Here is a 15,554-nt window from a genome sequence, read left to right as displayed (position 1 = left end):
TTACAGTTGGATCTCATGGAGGCATTTCCTCAACTGAAGCTCCTTTCTCTGTGATAACTCCAGCTGTGTCAAGTTGACACAAAAATAGCCAGTACAGTGTGTGTATGCATGTGTATGTATGTATGTGTGTATGTGTATGTATGTGTGTACATGTGTGTATGTATGTGTGTCTATGTGTATATGTGTGTGTATGTGTGTGTATGTATGTGTGTACATGTGTGTATGTATGTCTATGTGTGTATGTGTGTCTGCGTGTATGTATGCGTGTGTATGTATGTGTGTGTATATGTGTGTATGTGTGTATGTGTATGTGTGTATATATGTATGTGTGTGTGTGTGCATGTGCGCGCGCATGTGCCTTTGTATGTATGTGGAGTTCAGAGCTGGTCCTCACCTTCTGCTTGTTTGGGATGGGGGCTCGTTATTGAGTCCTGCAGCAGCATCCAGGTATTTACTTGCTTTCTTCGCCCTTACCCCTGTTCCTTCTTTCCTCCCCTCCTCTCTCTTTCTTTCTTCAAGGTTTCATGGAGCTCATACTGGCCTTAAACTTACTGATATTCCTGCCTCGGCCTCCTCAGGGCTGAAATTACAAACATATGCCACCATGCCTGACTCCATGGATTTGGTATATAAGGCAATGCAATATCATGTAGATATCTCTTATATTCTAAGAGCCTGGAACTTTTGCTGGATCTCACAGCCAGAGTTAATAAATACCTCGAGGTCACTTAAAACTAATAGCCCATTATGTATTCAAACTGTTTAACCTGCCTTTAAGAGAACACACCTTCATCTCGACCCTTGGGAAATGGAAGCAGGTGGACCTCTGAGTTTGAAACCAGTCTGATCTACATAGTAAGTCCTAAGACAGCCAGAGCTACACAGTGAGGAGAGTGGAGAAGGAGGGGAAGGGAGAGAGAGAGAGAGATCAACTTTTATAACCTAAGCTAATGTATAGTTGTACTCTGAGTCTATGCCTCTGACCCAGATAATGTATATGAATCATTTACTGAAATCAGCAAACTCGAGATTGAAAGCAGTCTTCTAAACGGAATAACCACCAAGCATGTTAAATACAACACTTGGATATTAGTTGATCAACAATGACATTTTTTTTTTCCGAGACAGGTTTCTCTGTATAGCCCTGGCTGTTCTGGAACTCACTTTGTAGACCAGGCTGGCCTTGAACTCAGAAATCCACCTGCCTCTGCCAACGATGACATTTTTTAATACCATTTGATATCTGGGTCAGTTTGGGTTAGTTGGAGTCACTGACTTAATCCTATGTAAAAGTCTGTTAAAGATTTCTTTAAAGTATCCCTCATTCCCCCCACCCCACCCCGTGTGATGTCTTCTGTGCTATCTTTGTTAGTGACAGACACCCCGACATTCTGCTAGGAAGGCACAGACATTAATGCAGCCTTCCCCGGGTACCATCACATCTGCTCAGAAGGAACATCTGGTTCTCATCATTTGGAAAACAGCTATTGGACACCTTCAATATGCCAGGATCTATACAGAGTCTGGGGCTGACCAACAACTAACACACACTCCTCAGACCTGACCTCAGGACCTTACTTCTGTGAGTGCCAATACAAGGATGGCTAATTGGAGCATCCATGACTTTCCTGTTTCTGTGATAAAGCACCATGACCCAAAGCAACTTAAGAAGAATGGGTTCATTTGGGCTTACAGTTCCATAGGGACCCATAAGTCCACTGAGTAGCCGAAAGCCGACAGCAGGAGCCGGAAGCTGCAGGAACCGGAAGCTGAAAGATAGTATCTTCAACCTAAACAAAAAGCAGAGAGCAAACCAGAAGTAGATGAAGTCGTGAACCTCCAAAGCCCACCTCCAGTGTGATACTTCCTTCTGGAATCCTCTGCAGCCTAAAGGTTCCTTTAAAAAGCTCCTGTAACTGCGGACCAAATACGTGAGCCTGTGGGGGACATTTCTCATCCAGATCGCCCGGCTGAGTTTGTTTCTTGAAAGATGTTCCAACAGTATCAAATAAAATACTCAGTGCGGTTGCCAAAGTCAAAAGGAGCTGGAAACCGGGCAACTGAGAGGAGGGAGTATTCTGCTCTGTTTTTTCCTTGCCAGGATTGCGGCGATGCTTGGCCCTGGTGTGTGTCCTGGTTATTGCAATGAGGGCTGGGTCTCTAATGGCGGCTTATGCTCTGGATGCTCTTGTGCTCTTTAGGATGGGAAGGAAAGGCAAAGGCCAATCCCAGTGCCACTCTAAGCCAGGAAGTTCTTGCTGCTTTGTCTTCACAAACACTCCCCCCCCCCCCCCCCCCCCCCCCCGCGCTGCACCCTGCTTGTAGGAGGGCTGAACAGCCTCAGGTTTCACTACCATGCCTCACTGACCCTAAACCATGATTGCTCTTCAATATGTGCCTCAAATTCCTGACCCAATCTGTTGAAATAAATAAAGTCAGGGAGGATTCATATTAACTAGTACACCATACTGTCCAGATTGAGGGAAGAGATTCATGGGTTTCAATTCAAGTTCTGTATTTTCTATGTGACAGGACAAATTAAACATCCTCTCTGGGTCTGGGGCTATAGCTGTGTTGATAGGGAGTTTATAAAGCATGCACACAAGGCCCTGGGCTTAATTCCCTCTAGCACTGCATAAGCTAGGCACGGTGACGCCTGCCTGTAATTCCTGCACTTTGAGAGTGGAGGCAGGAGATCAGACCTACATGGGGATCTTCTGTGTTCTTCATCATAGGTGAGAGTAATAATAGGGCCTAGCTCATAAGGATAATAATAGAATTGATCTCATCAGGTTATTATGATTTTAAAATGATGTGTAAGTGAGCACGGAACCTGACGAACACAATAAAAGTGTGAGCTAAAGCTGACTGCGGAGTCTCTGCCAGTCGCTCATCTGAGTGTCTCATCCTCACAAGCGCCCGCCCTAGGAGACTGTTACATTTTTACAAATGAGAAATGTGTGACAGAGCAGTCATCTGAAACAGGGTAAGTGGCTTGCCCAAGGTTCAGCGTAAACAGCAGGAACACACAAGGCAAGGCAGGCCATTGCTACCACCAAACCTTTATGAAGCAAATACAATTTTTCCTGATGAGGAATGCAATGCAGCAGGTAGAATAAGCTGAGGGGATGCGACAGAGACAAAGGATTCCCTAAAGAAGCAACTTTGCCATGTTGCTTTTCTTCCTGTGCTCAGAGCTATCTTGGTTTACCTCGACACATTTTAATAGCACTCAATACTTCAGTAGGACTATCAGATTTTCATTTCCTCTATTCAAGTGGCCTCCAGACCCCTTAGGCACATTTGTCTATTGCTTGCTTGGTTTATCACAGGAGGAAAGATGTGTACCTCACAGGAATAGGGCACTTGCAACCTAGAACAGCAAGTTCTTTGGCTGTGAGCAGAGAGACAAAGGGGTACAAAGGACAACATATGCTGAGGTTCCAGCCTTAAATTTATCCTGTTTTTTTGTTTTCCCTGATCAATGAGAGCTTGCCCCTCCCCTCTTCACTGGCAGTCCTCACTCTCTCTTCTACTATTATTTAAAACTATTCTCTCTGTCTCTCTGTGTCTCTGGTCTCTCTTTGTCTCTCTGTATCTCTGTCTCTGTGTCTGTCTCTCTGTGCCTCCATCTCTGTCTCTGCGTCTCTGTCTCTCTGTCTCTCTCTCTTTCTCAGAGGGTCTCCTGTATCCCAGGCTGGTCTCAAACTGGCCCTGGGGAGTACAACCCATTCTTCTTCTCTGTTCAGGCTCTGTTCAAGTATATTCTGTGGAGTAATCTGGCTACATAGTCAAGGCATGTATCACCATACCTAGCTTACAGGGTGCTGGGGATGGAATTCAGAGTTCTTCACATGCTAAGCAAGCACTCTACCAACTAGGCTATGTTCTCCAAGCCCAACACTCTTTACTTTCTGCACATAAAGGGCCCTTTCAGTTCTGGAGACTGGGAGGCCAGGATCCAGATATCCACAAGGTTGTCTCCACTGAAGGCTTGTGGTGGGGTGGGGTCAGGGGATGTTCTGTCTCATGCACAGTTCTAAGCTTCCGGCATTGGCAGCCCTGCTTTGAACTCCCCGGGTTGCATCTCCATCACTCTAGTCTCTGCCTCCATCACCATATGCCATCTTCCTTGTTCTATGTCCTTGTATATGAAGAATCTTCCTTTACTTAGTCTGATAAATACTTAAGTCACCTAACTTGGTTATTATATTCACAAACAACTTCTTTCCAAATAAGGCCACACTCTCCAGTCCCAGGAATTAGGACTTACTTATTTCTAAAATAACATACTTTATTTTCCTGCATGGAAATAATACATTTTCCTGCATGAGGGATATAATTTTACAAGATAGTGTCTTTGTGTGAACTGGGGACATCCCCTCTGGGTGGATATTGCTCCTATGCTCATGGCTTACTGACCAGAAAACACCTGTGTGTGAGTTATACAAGTATCCATTCCCCTAATAGCAGGAGTCACACACCAGAACATAAGGCTTTGTGGTTAGAGCCAAGGCTAGATTTCAATCCAGCCCCCTCCAATCTTCTTGATAATACATAATCTATTCAGTCATATGTACCACCCCTTGCCTGCTCTGCACTCAGGCAGTTGCTTCTAGTCAGCACCTCCCTCCATCTCTCTTTCCAGTCTTACATGGGGGAGGGGATCAAAACCCATACCTGTTCTCTGTCTAGTTTTTGACTGTAGTTTGTGGAAGGATGTGATTCTCTGTAAGTCCTAGAACCACCTGATATGTTTTCTGTTTAATAACTGTTCCCTTCTCTTCTGGAAACCATACCCTCTTTGCCCTGTGCCAGCCACTCCTTTTCTATTTGTAGGTCATCTGGTTTGGATGCAACTAAACCCAATTCCAGGCTTGGTCAACCAGAACACCCCATCCTTCAGCATAATGACTGATCCTAGACTACTCATCCTAGACTATTGATCCTACTTTACCCATGATCTATAACTTTCGCTCAGACTGTGAAGCAGAGGCACTTTGTCTCTGTGCAGATGGCTATATTGGAAGGATGTGCCTGGAGCAGTTAGAAAATAAAGCTACACCAGAGGAGAGTGGAGCTGAGACGTAGATAATTGTTATAACTTAATCATTTGGTTCCAGCTATGTCTAATGTCCGATAGATATGCCTGCTAAACTTTACATGAGCTAACAGATTCTCCTTCTGTTGTGGTTGGTAAACATGTGTTTATATCTCTTGTAACTGAAAATTGTCTTTTTATTTTTTGAGACAGGGTTTCTTTGTGTACCCTTGGCTGTCTTGGAACTTGTTCTGTAGACCAGGCTGGCCTCTAACTCATGGAGATCTGCCTGCCTTTGCCTCCCAAGTGCTGGGATTAAAGGTGTGTAATCTGCCCCCTCCCCCCACTTTTTGAATTATACCTTTAAAATAAAAAAATGTATAACATTTGTTTGTGTGCATACATATGTGTGTGGGCACACATGCCACAGTGCACACATAGAGGTCAAAGAGCAACTTTTGGGAGTCAGTTCTCTTCTTTCACCTTGTGGGTTCCAAGGATTGAACTTGAGTCATCGGGCTTGGTGGCATGTACTTTATCATTGAGGCATCTCTCTGGGCTCTAACTGAAAGAATTGTTACTGAATACAGTATCCAGTGCTTCTATTGCCTCTACTCAATCCTTCTAGAGCCCCATGTCCATCTGGTCGACTAAGGTCTACTTAGGGAAGAGCCATTAACCAGGTTAAAGCCCACTACAACATGGTAGATTGGAATGAATACAATGACTGCTTAGACTTGTAACACAAGTGAATGAGAAGCAGGTGGCTGATGGGTAAGTAGAAAGCACCTCCCACATTTTTCTGAAGTGACCAGTTGTGTGGTTTTGCTTCACTTTCCTGTGAACTCCACCACCTTCCCTGCTCAGAGTCTCCTCTGTGGATCTAGGCTGCTGGAGGCAGACTCTGATCCGTACTCTCTACCTCCTCTGCTCAGTAGCACTGGCTATGAGCAGCATCCCCACTGGCTCTCCAAGTGCTCTAGCAGTATGAAAGGTTTGCTGGTTGCTGTAGTCTACCCTGACCACCAGCACCCCTTTCTCAGTCCATCAAGATCTTCTTGGGTTGCACTGTACCAAACCTGTTTTCATAATTCCCTTTCAGGGTGTCTGAAGAAGGACAGTCTCTCCTCCCAAACTTCTTTTAAGATTAAGATTTATTTGTGTGTGTGTGTGTGTGTTCTGGAATGTATGTGCACTTGTATACTTGTGTGTAGGTACTCTCCAAGGCCAGAAGAGGGCATCAGATCTCCTAGAGCTAGAGTTACATGCGGTTGTGAAGGGAACCAAACTGCCAGAGGGCAAGTGAGTGACTCGTAACTGCTAATCCATCTTCTGCCCCACAAACAGAGGTCCCATCCGCAGACAGTTACAAACGGAAGCCTCTGCTTCCATACTGTGTATGCCGCTGCATGTCTATCACGTCTTTATATTTGTACAAACTGAGAATACTGTGTGATATTTTACATTTCACATTCATTGAAGAGAGGTGACTACACAGAACACAGGATTTCTTTTAAAGATTTTTTTTAAAAAAAACCTTTTTATTGCTTCTTTGTGAATTTTACATCATGCACCCCAATCCCACTCATCGCCTCTCCACCCCCCAAACCTCCCCAAACAAAGAAAAAAAAATCTCATCCTGGAAGCTGGAGTATTCTCTTTTGTCCCCACTTCTTTGCTTGTGAATGTCATTGCACTGACTCTTTGGCCTGGTTTAAGGCCTCCAGTTTCTGCTACTCTATCAATACTGGAATCTCACTGGGATCCCTCTGATATCCTGTCGTTGCCCCGTGTCATGGAGATCCTGTAGAACAGGCCCATTTATGCACTCCAGCAGTTCATCAGTGGAGTAGATATTTGGAGTGAGCCAACGGAGCCCTGAATCTGGGCCTGACAGGTAACAGAGATGGTCAGTCCACCAGCTCTCATGTCCTTGGGGCTGGCTCACCCACAACCCCCACACCAGGACCAGCTCTACTGTGCTGTCCAGATGAGGTGCCTGCTCTCCCAAGTGCTGCAGCCAGTGAGGGATGGGATCAGTTCTCCCACTCTCTTAATTCTGGGACTGGCTCTTACATCTGTCTTAGATCAGGTGAGGGAAGAGGGAAAGGAAGGTGTCTCTCCCCTATCTGCACTACCACCCAGCAGGCAAGAGGCAGGACCAGCTTCCTGTGCACACATCCTTGGGCACAGCTCACCTTCAACCCCATATCCAGGGCCAGTTCTCCTGTGCTGCCAAGGCAAGATGCAGAGCCTACAGAGAGCACAGAATTTGAAAAAGCAGCAAACATCTGCTTAGCTAGCATCTAATGCAGAAAAACACAAGGGCTAATGTTCCTTTCTTTGCTTGTTTTTATACAGGGACAACTCCAGTTTTTGCTAATTGCTCCTCCTGAGGAATTCTGCTCAGCCTGTTGTGGTGCATCTCCTAAGCTGGCACAAGACCAGCCTGGTCCCTGGTTGAATAAATTAACAGTGACAATCAGGGGAATTGAAGACGACATGCTTCTAGGTGAGGCGGCATCTCTCTGTGACGAGTGTGGCCATGGTTCTGTGTTATGAGGAAATTTCTGTTGCTCAATTCTGCCTGGGGTTTTAATTTTGAGGACGGTGAGGGGAATGTGTTTCCCTTTTTCCCCATGAACACAGTGTTCTGAAACCACTCAAGCAATTTGCTACCTTGATCTGTCTTGAGTAGGGGTTGCTTTGTGGATACAGCCCCGTTTTCCTCATCTGAGTACTGCACTCAAAAAGCCTCCAGAAGGTTGTGTCAAAGACCATCAGGGCTTGGGTAACAAAGTGTTCCAGGCACTTTGTAAGTGTGTGTGTGTGTGTGTGTGTGTGTGGAGAGAGAGAGAGAGAGAGAGAGAGAGAGAGAGAGAGAGAGAGAGAGAGAGAGATCTATTCTAACTGTAGAGACTATGGAGTCTCCTGACTTCTCCTTCACAACAGTTCACTGCTCTGCTCACCCAACTTCCAGAACACAGTGGCACAGAGCTGCTTCTGCTGATTTTTATTCCTCCTCCTCCTCCTCTGCCTCCTCTTCCTCCTTCTTCTCCTCCTCTGCTTTTAGCTTCAAGATACTTCCCCGAAGCCAACCAATGCCAAGCTGTATTGACCCTGACAGTTCTAATTTGGTTCCTATGGCCAAACTATGTATTGGGAGTTTGGGGGGCGGGGCAGGAAGAGGGTGGAGGGAATCATTGGAAATGAGTTTCATGAGGAATTTGTTTAGTTTTGTTCTAGGAAGAATACTCCCTCTTCAACCTTACAGAATATGTAAGCCCTTACTTTCTATTTTGTTCAGTTGAGGCCAGATTGTATGCAATTTTATTTTACTTTATTTTTAAACATGGGTTCCTGGAATTGAACTCGGATAATTAGGCTTTTATTACAAGTGCTTTTACCTGCTGAACTATCTCACCCACCTGAAAGAGGATATGTTTGTTGCACATTCAGTCAGGTGCCTGGTGGTGGCCCCGCCCTTTAGGGAGTCCAACAATGTCATACAAAACAGCTGTTTAGAGCCATATTCCTCATCTCTTCCTTTTCATGATTGGATTCTTCTCCCCTGACCATGATTTAATTCCAGGCTCTACTTCCTATATCTTCCCTTCACATATGGTACTCTCATCAGCTCTCGCTAGACTATAGTCTTTAGTGCCCTTACAAAGTTACAGCATTAGATTTGAAATTAGATTGTCTCCCTATCACTGCCTGACTGGGATGGCATCATGTAGTCAGCATCACACAGCTGGTACCTGTGTACCACAATGTACATTAAATGCTTTATTCTCATTCTCATTTAGTCACTTATGGTGTTTTGAATAGGAATGGCCCCCACTGACTCAGGTGATTGAATGGCCCATGAGGAGTGGCACTATTAGGAGGTGTGGCCTTGTTAGAGGAAGTGTGTCACTGTGGGATGGGCTTTCAGGTCTTCTAGGCTCAAGCTCCACCCAGTGTAGAACAGTCTTCTTCTGCTGCCTATGGGTCAAGGTGTAGAGCTCTCAGTTCCTTCTCCAGCACCATGCCTTTCCCCATCCTCATTGTTTCCTGCCATGACAATAGTAATGGGCTAAACCTTTGAATTATAAGCCAGCTCTGAATTGTCTACCCAGGTGTCCTCTCTGAGATTTTTTTTTTTTATTTAAGCCTTTGCTATTTGCTACTTGAGATGTAAGGAAAATTAAATATTTTCCTTTATAAGAGTTGCCTTGGTCAAGGCATCTCTTCATAGCAACGAAACCCTAACTAAGACATCATTCTAACAGCCGTGTGAGGTAGATATTATTTTCATCTTACATATGAAGTAACTATAACTCACAAACTAAACTACATCTCACAAAACTAGTGATAAAGAAAATCAGGACTTGAATCTGTCAGGCTGCTAGGGCTCTATACTTAACTATTCTTCCACAGCCCCTCCTTGGACCTGATCCTGTGGTCTGATGTTTAGAGAAATTTAAAGATAACTTGACACATGCAAACATCTCCTCCCTTGTTTTTCAGGCTTCTAGTTGTCCTCAGAAAGATCATTCCGAATTCTGCCTGCCACACACGTATTGCTCAATATATTAAGTCTTCCTTGAATTGGAATGTATTTCTGGTTCTTAAACACAGCTGCCTGCCGCATCTTCTCAAGCACGGGAGTCTGTGCTCCAATCTCAACACCACAAAGATTTTTTTTTCTCTTACTTTGCTACTCTGGAGGCACCTCTACCCTAGGTCAGCCAGGCATGAGCTCCCCAGCCCCAGGAACCAGACCCATTAGCCCGGCTGGGTGACAGAAGGTTGCAGAGCCTTACATGTTTTTATCATACTATAGGTTAAGGAAGGCTTTCATAATGAAAGAATCCTGCCAAGATTTGCTTTTCTACTTGCAGCTCTTACAGAAAGTGGGCATGGAATCAAAGTGCACCAGTGCCAAGAGGGCCCACAAAAACCATCTGGTCCAAGCTCCTGAAGCCAGAGATAGGGAGTGATGTAACCAAGGTACCGTAGACTATTATCGTCATTATCCACATCCATTGTTGAATTTAGGAAAGGATACAATGGAAACCAATGGGTGTCAGGAGTCCAGTTATATTCCTCAGGGACTTGCTGACTGCTCTGCTCTCCATTGGCATGTCTGTCCAGGTCTCCTCTCTGAGATTTTCTATTTAGGGAGTTGCTATTCGGCCACTTCAAAATGATAGATGTAGGTAGACCTCATGACATGCTCTACACACCCAGGCTGGTCAGTGGTGGATGCCCACAATGCTGGATGTCCCTGAGATGGCTGAGGAATGAAACAGATATGGAGGAGTGGTGGTGGTATAGAAAACAGGTGGTGGAGATGACAGCCATATTTTCTTATTCAGATTATAGTCTCAATCAGAATCTCACCTTGGAAGACCTAGGTTTGTTTTGTTACTTGTTTGCTTTTGAGACGGGGTCTCGTGTATCAAAAGTTGGTTTCCAATTCAGCATATAATGGAGGGTGACCTTGATCGTGCTGCTCCACCTCCCTAGTGCTGGTGTTATAGGTGTATTCTGCCACTACCACCAACTCCTGCAGTTTTGTAGATGGAGGCTCCGTGCCTGCTAGGAAAGTACTCTACCAACTGAACAACCACCCCACCCCATCCCCCAAACCTAGTTATTAAAAATTAGAAATTTCTACTTTCAACCCTGGGAAGGGTTAAGGGTAGACTGAGAATCAGAAAAGAAATGATATGTTTTTAGTCATAAGTTAGTAAGAACCTAATGCAAAAGATACAACTGAGGGCTGGGGAGGTTGCTCAGTTGGCAGTGTTTGACCCTTAGGTATGAGAACCTGACTTCAATCTCTAGCACTCACGTAAAAGCTGGACACAGTGGTACACACCTGTAAGCCCAGAGCCTAGAAGGAAAGAGGCTTGCTGGGGGCTCACTGGTCAGCTAGGTGAGCTAGGCTCAGTGAGAGATTCAAAAAATAAAGAGGAGAGTGATCGAGGAAGACACTTGGCGTCAACCTCTGTCCTCCATGTGTATGGACATAGAGGCACACCCCCACACTGAAGTGGGGGTAGGGGTGGGAGTGAGATGGGAGCTCTGAGCTGTCTGCTGGAATCAAAGGATGTGATGATGATGAAATCTCTAGAAGCCAAGAGACCTCTTTCTCTCGCTTGCCTACTCCTCCTCCTCTTCTTCCTCCTCCTCTTCCTCCTCCTCCTTCGTTCTCTCTCTCTCTCTCTCTCTCTCTCATTCCCTAATAGTTTGTTCTTTCTTAATACAAACCAGTGTTTACGCATAAGTCGAGAGCAGGTCACCACAGTCTTAGACTGCACATCTTCACATATTTGCCACTTGGAAGGAAAGCTAGCAGCACCAACTTAAAAACAACCTTGAGAAGGCTTTCTGATTGGCTTTGCTTAATCACATGATTCACTGACAGGTTTTGCTAGAGTCACCTAGTTTGGGTGAGGGAGCAGTAGTACTTCCCAAGGCCAGACTGCTTTCTCCAGAACAACTGAGAGATATGAAAGTAGACTATTAATAGAAAGTTATTTACTAAAGGTCCTGTTTCAAGAATAGATTCAAGACTAGAAATAGAGTCAATTAAAAATATATACTATCTGTAATAATGGAAGTCTCTAGACGGCATCTCTGCATTAGAATGTGATCTCTTGCTACCCAGAAAGCCTCTGCCCGCTGATGGGCAAGTCTGGAAGGCCTTGTAGAAGATGAGACTATCTGGAGAGAGACCTCAGCTGACTGCCCTAGTCACTTAAGCTGGGACTCTAAACAAAAACATAAAAAAACAAAAAACAACAACAACAAAACAAAACAAAAAAACAGAGAACACCCAGCTTCAGCTAACACAGTGAGTCACAGGCACCAAAAAAAAAGTTTCTTTTCTTAAGCCATAAAGTGTGCGTGTGCGTGTGTGTGAGAGTGTGTGTGTGTGTGTGTGAGAGAGAGAGTGTGTGTGTGTGTGAGAGAGTGTGTATGTGTGTGTGTGAGAGAGAGTGTGTGTGTGTGTGAGAGAGAGTGTGTGTGTGTGTGAGAGAGTGTGTATGTGTGTGTGTGTGTGAGAGAGAGTGTGTGTGTGTGAGAGAGAGAGAGAATGTGTATGTGTGTGTGTGAGAGAGAGAGTGTGTGTGTGAGAGAAAGTGTGTGTGTGTGTGTGTGTGTGTGAGAGAGAGAGNGTGTGTGTGTGTGTGTGAGAGAGAGAGAGTGTGTGTGTGTGTGTGTGAGAGAGAGAGTGTGTGTGTGAGAGAGAGAGAGTAAGACAGTGTGTGAATATGTATGAGAGAGAGAATAAGAGAGTGTGTAAGTGTATATGAGAAAGAGAGAGTGTAAGAGAGAGAGAGAGAGAATATCAAACAAAGGACCTTGATATCACTCTATTAACTATATCACTGAGCTCGCCTCATCCAAAGCCATTAAGATTTTGTTTTGTTGTTTTTGTTTGAGACCAGGTCTCACTCCATAACTCAAACTGGCCTGGAATTCACTATGTAGCAATCCTCCCAATCCTCCTGCATCAGCCTCCCAACTGATGAGATTATAGGTGTAAGCCACTGTTCCTAGATGCTAGTAAGTTTTGGAGTGATTTGTTGTTTCTCAAAAACAAACAACTAAACAGCAGCAGCAGCAGCAACAACAACAACAACAAAATGAACTGTCAGTCGTGCTGGGACAGATACTCCTCCCACTCTTAATGTCTAAAAGATTTGTATTTGATCAGCTACCAAAGTTGTAACTGAAGAATTAAAATTAAGCTGAAGAGTAAAAGCAGCAGCCCATGGGTAGTGAGGTATTTGGAGAATCTTTCCTGAAACAGCTTTACAAAGGCGACTTGGGTTTCCTAATTACCTGTTCCCGTAGCATCAGGTGCCTTTCCTTCACAGCACCTCATAGTTTTGTATACATCCATCCACACACACACACAGTCCCCCACACATGCACATACATATACACACGTTCTTTCACTGAGACAAGGTCTCATAGCTTAGCATGGTGTCCCTCCCATTGCCTATGCAGCTGAGGAGGAGCTTGGTCTTCTCCTGCCTTCTCTTCCTAGTGCTGAGATTATCGTCATGTGCTATCGCGCTCAGTTTACACCGTGCTAGGATGCTAGGGATCCTGTGTTCCATGCATGCTAGGCAAGCTTTCTATCCACTGATCTACAGCCCTATGGTTACATTTGAGGGATGATTTGATAGTGTCTAGACTAACCAGGCAGCTACATATTTCACAAAGGCAAGGACGGTTGCTAATTTGCCAGGGACATATTAGACATTGCGTTGCTTAATGAATACTTCATATAATAGACTTCCTCGGGTACCCCCATGAAGCCCAATATCCAGGGAAGAGGCTTTGGAGCAGGGACAGGCGATGAGTGGTGGGAGAGTCAGGCCTGCAGGATGTGTATTGTATCCTGTGTTTTAAAGCTAAATTCACAAAGGAATTGGGGGGGGGGGACAAGGGTTCAACTGAAAAACCTTGAGATCTAGTTGGTACCCCTGCCCCATCTGTTCTTCATCAGAAGCAGTATGAGGGGAAAAAAATTGGAAGGGTTTGACTCAGACAGAGGTAGATTCAAATGGTTCCAGGGCTGCCTTGGGTATATGTACTTTGCTAGGTCCATTTCCTCCCCTGCCAAATGGGATCCTAAAATAAGATCTAAGTTTCACCACATAACTACCTGACAAGCAGAGGTCATTGGATTTTACCTGTGATATTTGTCCAGTGTTTAACATTACAAGGCCCTTAGTAGGTACTGGAAAGAGGTGAATTTCTTCTTTGAGCCAATCCAAGACCTAGTCCTGGCTCCATTACTCAGGGGCTCACCGGGTGCTTATAGGAACCTTAATCTCCTCGTCTGTGAAATAGGAGGCTGGACAAGCTCTCCTCTGAGCTGTTTTCCGTATCTAATGCTTGATGGGTCTGACTCTGCTAGGTGCACCATATCTCACTGCTGTAGTACAAATGAACGATGTGACAGACTAGTGAAACCACCAGAAGTCACATTCACTTGGTATTCGCAGACCCATGTGCACTTAAAGGAGATTCTATGTACTTCTAAGGTCAGTGCTATCTTTTAAAAAAAATTTTTTTTTCATTTGGTTTGTTTAGGGAGATAAAATCTGGGACACGTTGCCACTAACACATTTCGTGCAGTTCCTACCTTGGTGGCTAATTGCACCATTACTGTGATTGATGAACGCTGTACTACAATCAGCAGGAAGTGGCTGCTTTCCACGAAACTGAAATGAGGGCATGGAGCAGGGCTAGGGAATTGCCATCTCGAAAGCAGGTCTGTTTGTCTGTCGCCCGTAGAAGAGCTTGCACAAAAAATGCTTGACTCTTGACTCTGTTGATTATGAAGGGGTGCTCGAGCCTTGGAACTGGCTCCTGAGGAATTTTTGAAGTAGCAGATTCAGTCTTCCCATGGGCATGTAATACTATTGATTATAGGTGCTAAAAACACCCAGGCATTATGAAGACTCAGGTGTGAAATTAGTACTGAGGCAGATGGGTGCTATTGCACAGAGAAAACAGCGTCCATGACACTGTGTGCAGCCTTGTAATGTGTAAGGCACATGGGGAGCCCTGAGAAGGGGCTGCAGTGTTGTTGTTGTTATTGTTTTGTTTGATTGATTGATTGTTTTTTCCCTTAGTCAAAGATGCCAATCAAGTTACATGGTTGGAGCATGGAGACTGTTCAGATCACTGCCCAGGAGGGAGCCAGACAGGTATTCAGGTCTTGATTGACAGAGGCAGATACACACAAAGTCAGCACATGGTCGTAATGAGCAATGTTTATTCATTTTTTTTTTTTTTTTTTTTTTTTTTTTTTTGCTTAAGCCCATGGGATCTGGTTGCCTCAGAAACTAATTCTGCTGCGCTCTGGATATCCATCACTGCAGATTAGTCCGAGTAGTTGAGCAATTCGTTACCACATCACAGACATCCATCTTTTCTCAGGTGGACTTGGGCCTGACAGCTTGGGCAGGATTCCAAGCGACAGGATCACACTTATAGAAAAGAGCTGTGGTGCAGAACGTTGGTAAAAGCACAGACCTAGGGATGCACTCCCTGCCTTTGGATCCCCAATCTACCATTTGCTAATTAGTTGAGCTACTGCAAACCAGAGCCTTGATTCCTCATCTTCAAGTGAGGTTGACTAAAGTGTTATGAAGATAAATGAGTTAATACATGGAAATTGCTGAACGATGTGTAAGAGTAACATCTAACAAAACCCTGATTAAATGGCAGATGTCCTAAATTCCACACCTAAACTCTCTCTTTTACAGTTTATCAAAGACTGCAACATGTCCACAGAGCTGATTCTATTTGGCCCTTTCATTTGATCACTGGGCCTGATACCAGCTGTGTGCCTTTCCAGGACAACGAGATGCCCTTGGATCGCTATATTAGCATTTGTTCAGGATTATGTTCCCTTGTCTAATTCTGCCTGACTCCCCCTTTCCAGGTGGGCTGCTGAGGAGTGCCTGACAGGTTAGAAAAGGTGAGCAAGATG

The 15,554-nt window shown here is 44.7% G+C and overlaps 1 long non-coding RNA gene across 1 annotated transcript in view; it reads left to right on the top strand.

Annotated features, from left to right (window-relative positions):
- Window positions 1-15,308, top strand: part of LOC110292113 — a 21,574-nt gene extending 6,266 nt beyond the window's left edge. Inside the window, exons 2-6 of the long non-coding RNA XR_002377657.1 lie at window positions 5,670-5,815; window positions 7,403-7,553; window positions 9,928-10,036; window positions 14,692-14,766; window positions 14,999-15,308. This is a non-coding gene — a long non-coding RNA (uncharacterized LOC110292113). The remainder of the gene's footprint in view (window positions 1-5,669; window positions 5,816-7,402; window positions 7,554-9,927; window positions 10,037-14,691; window positions 14,767-14,998) is intronic.
- The last annotated feature ends 246 nt before the right edge of the window (window positions 15,309-15,554 follow it).

This window comes from Mus caroli, chromosome 4 (genome assembly GCF_900094665.2).
Source record: "Mus caroli chromosome 4, CAROLI_EIJ_v1.1, whole genome shotgun sequence".
In the NCBI taxonomy this organism is placed as follows: Eukaryota; Metazoa; Chordata; class Mammalia; order Rodentia; family Muridae; genus Mus; species Mus caroli.
This window is presented reverse-complemented; position numbering and strand designations above follow the sequence as displayed.